At 31.2% G+C, this 4127-nt stretch overlaps 1 long non-coding RNA gene across 1 annotated transcript; it reads right to left on the bottom strand.

Moving 5' to 3' along the window:
• Positions 1 to 2475: 2475 nt before the first annotated feature.
• LOC145334280 (uncharacterized) lies at positions 2476 to 3741 on the bottom strand. Its single transcript, XR_013884793.1, has 2 exons — positions 3606 to 3741; positions 2476 to 2876 (listed from the first exon to the last, which is right to left on the bottom strand). It is a non-coding gene; the product is annotated as an uncharacterized LOC145334280 (long non-coding RNA).
• Positions 3742 to 4127: the final 386 nt, after the last annotated feature.

The following is a 4127-nucleotide window of genomic DNA, read 5'->3' as shown; positions in this document are numbered from 1 at the left end:
AGCTACCTTTCAAGTCTAATCTGTCGACAATATATGTTGATGATATGCAAATTAATCTTTTTTAGGGGGGGGGTGATCACTCCTTTACCCCCTCCCCTAATGTACGTCCATGCTAATATGAACCTCATTTATCGTTCATCCAGTAGGAGGGGAGTGGATGGGGTAAATAAGGAGGTTGGGGAATATTGTTATTTTAGCCAGCTGAAAATATCACTTTCCAAGCAAGTAATTATATATTAATAGGTGCTTTTATGGGTTTTAGCAGCTTTGCTCTTACCTAATATTTATTGATAATAATTATGCCCTAATATTTAATGTATTACAATTCATTGTAGTTTGGGTTTCTCTCAATCTTTGCAAAAGTCACGAATTCACTTGTTCTTGCTTTTATTATTATATTTGCGTCATTTGTTGTCATGTTTTAATTTTTTGTGACGCAAAGTATTCTTTTAACTTTGATAAAACTTTTTGTACGTTGATTATAATTATATGATTTATAAGAATAGTTATTTTTAGCATCGTTTTATAGACAGCTCTCCGCGGATATCGAAATAAAAAAATAAAGATTAAAATCAGTTTTGTTAGCTAAGAGGGCGGAATTTCCAGTCTAACAGACGTGGCTTTAATTTCATGATTTCTATTATAATCTTCGTGGAACATTGTCTATAATGCGATGCTATTCATGATTTTTCATTATGGCTCAGAACTGGTTCTATTCCAGCGAATATTAATCAGTTTCGAAGGCATACTGGAAACATCTTTCTATATGGATATAAAACCTAACCCTTTCAAGTTTAAGATAATTTTGTCACTTTCTGACATTGAAACTAAACTTAATGGTTTTATTTTAAACAATAGCTGAATGTTTACAAAAAAAACTTATAGTGTGTCTGTATTTTACATCACTATGTCGATAACTTTGTTACTTTGAAACTATTTAACCACTAAATTCAAAAGACCTAATCCTACAAAAGAATCCCAAAAATACCTAATCTTACAAAAGATCTAATCCTACAAAAGACCTTATCCTATAAAAGACCTAATCCTACGAAAGACCTAATCCTACACGAGATCTATCTACAAAATACCTAATTCTAAAAAAGACCTAAATGACATAAGACCTAATCCTACAAAAGGACGAACCCCAAACTGCCCCACTTTGAGAAAGACTATTCCAGTGACGTCATATACGTTTCGGGAAAGAAAAAGGGAAAGGGGGAAGAAAATTCCTTAAAAGAGATGGGAGAAAAGGGATTTTCTTCCCCCCTTCCCTAAACGTATATGACGTCACTGGAATCGTCTTTCCCAAAGTGGGACAGTTTGTGGTTCGTCCTACAAAAGACTTAATCCTATGAAGCCTTACCCTGAAAATTTTTAAAATAATTTAAATATACATGAATCCTAAACTAATTTAGGCAATTCTTAGAATTAGGTCTTTTCTGTTTTTAGATCTTTTGCAGGATAAGTCTTTTGTAGTTAGTTTTTTTTCTCTAACCGCTGAACTGTTATGTTTCTCTTTTAAAGGGCAGCCTCTCATAGGTCACGGGAAGCTAGTAATCTTAATAAAATACCTTGCAGAATTTATTCATAAAAAAGTATGAAGAAATGGAGGGGGGGGGGTGGACTAATAGGTCTACTTACAATATAAGGGGATATGTCCTAGCTGTCAAAATGCATCTGATTTCCAATAAACATGAGGCTTTATACTTTACCAACTTGCAATAGACAAGACAATTATTATAAAAAGTAGCGCAGTAATATTTACCATAAGATTCAAGATTTCTAACTTATCAAGTTATCTATAACATTATTTGGAATAAGAATCAGTCTGTATACCTTACAAAATTTGTAAAATAACAAGAACAATTAAGTTCCCATGAAGCGCAGTAGAATAAGAATTAAATTTTATACTAAACTTGCAAGCGATATAAATTACCAAATAATATGCACAAAAAATAAGTAAAAAAAGAGAGAAAAAGAGAGAGAAAGTAGCGGAGAAACAAAAGAAAAAGGGCAATAATAACTTTGATAGATCACTTTGGAGAGTTTGTAAGTATTATAGATCTAATGAACTAAAGAGAGGCTTCGTTTTCGCTAAACCAGAAATTGCAATGAGAAGCGGAATTCATTGTATTGCTAAATTCTTCTACATACATATAGATAAATGATTGAAAAAATAAAATAATAAATTTAGTTGGTGAGAAGGTAGTTGGTTCGACTCTTAACCCAAATTATTGGTATTTATTAAGATACCCAATGGGGGGGGGGGGGGGTAGATGGTTATTTTTAGGGGCGATTTCTCTTGGAATAGTTACCCTAACCCAAAATAGTTATAGACCTTCCAAGAACCGTTAAAAGATAAATTGTAAAGAACTGCTATATTGGTTCAGTGGTTAGGACTCACAGACTACCTGTTGCTTTTCGATAGATAGGTTTCGTGTTTTTTAAAAATACACCAAAATGAATAAAAATCAATAAATAATACAAGAATTTATTTACAATTTATAAATTAAATAGAGAAAAAGTATAAACAAATGAAACAACAAAATCAAATTGACTATTCACAAATTGTAATCATATCTTTTACAGTATTTATCAGAAACCAATTAATATCCGCTGGATTAGAATCGGCTCTTAACCATACTGAAAAATCTTGTTTCGTGTCGAATTGTAGGCAACTTACAATGCAATAAATGACTATTCTTATTCAAAATTGGCCAATGGTTTACCAACTGGAATCCCAATTATTGGTTTATTTATTGACCCCCAACCAAAATTATTTGAAGCCGACGGATATAGTCTAGTATCCTCAATACCCCAACCAAAATTAGGTATTTTACCATCTTCAGTTTGGTTCTCGCCCGTCACACTAGAACCTAAAATAATTTCATTAACATAAATAGAGTTATTATTTATATTTATTATTATAGTTAATCAGACCAGTGGTATGCACAGCGATTCATCAGTGGTGTGTGAAACACTTAAAGGGTGAAAAAAGGAGAAGGCAAACCTTACCAGTTTCAATTTGACACCTCTGTACAGCAAGCCCCTGGATCAGAAACAATAATCCATAAAGGGAACTTCTAGCAGACAAAGATATTTAGTAATAAATGATCCAATCCCATATTACGATCCGCGACATTTTAGGACAATATATTTTTTCGAAGCAAAGCCTTATCCCTATGAAATTAAATTATTTATAAATGACTCATAAAAAAGATAACTTTCTAACCAATATAGTTGTCAAATTGTTCTTATACTTTGTTTCTATTTGTCAAATATTATATAAAATGTTTGTTTTTCAACTTAAACCCTGTCAATAAGAAGAAGTACTAATGATAAAGAGGATGAATAAAGGTTATATCTAAATAGCTTAAGCCTATCTCTGGACAAAAGACGTACTGATAGATCACAGTTTATTAGTAGCTGCATAAGTAGAAATTAAACTAAAACGACAATGTTAATATTGCTTGATTTTCTGCTATAAAATGAATTGTAAATGATTGCTAAAATTTAAAAAAAATAATCTTCATGTCTGAGAATAGTGTATTTTTATTAAAAATAGCTAGAAAAAAACATTTTCATGTTAAATAAATTATACTTACCCCGCATTCCCGGTTCTTCAACTGCATGGTCAGGTGCGTTCACAGGAATTGAGAACACTAGATTTATCATGCAAAGTGTTAGGATGAGTTTTATAAACATCTTCATTGATTATTAATCGCATACTAGTTTCTTTGGCTGGAATTTTTTTTTATTTATACATATTTAACTTATATTGTATTATGTTTTAAAAAAGTGATGTTTGGATTAGAGCATTCTCCCCTTTCATATTTTTTAAAAGATTTCTTTTATCCATCCACCCCTCCTATATGTGACATTTCTAAAGGTTATTTAAATATTTTTAAAAAAGGGGCGTCTTAAAAAAGGAGATTTAATCTGAATTATATTTATCATGTATTTACTTTTATTAGAATAACAAGGATGCCAACATAAAAATAAGCTAAAGGGATCCGGACAAACTATACAGCAATCATATAGTGAATGAATTCAGAGATGTAACGCTGATCATCCTAGGAGCTGTTATTTTAAAATTTACTGTAACTGAAAATGTGATTCGTAAAAAT

This window comes from Acartia tonsa, chromosome 12, assembly GCF_053477335.1.
Source record: "Acartia tonsa isolate MP-2025a chromosome 12, ASM5347733v1, whole genome shotgun sequence".
Taxonomy (NCBI): domain Eukaryota; kingdom Metazoa; phylum Arthropoda; class Copepoda; order Calanoida; family Acartiidae; genus Acartia; species Acartia tonsa.
The sequence above is the reverse complement of the archived record's forward strand: the minus strand, read 5'-3'. Positions and strand labels throughout refer to the sequence as shown.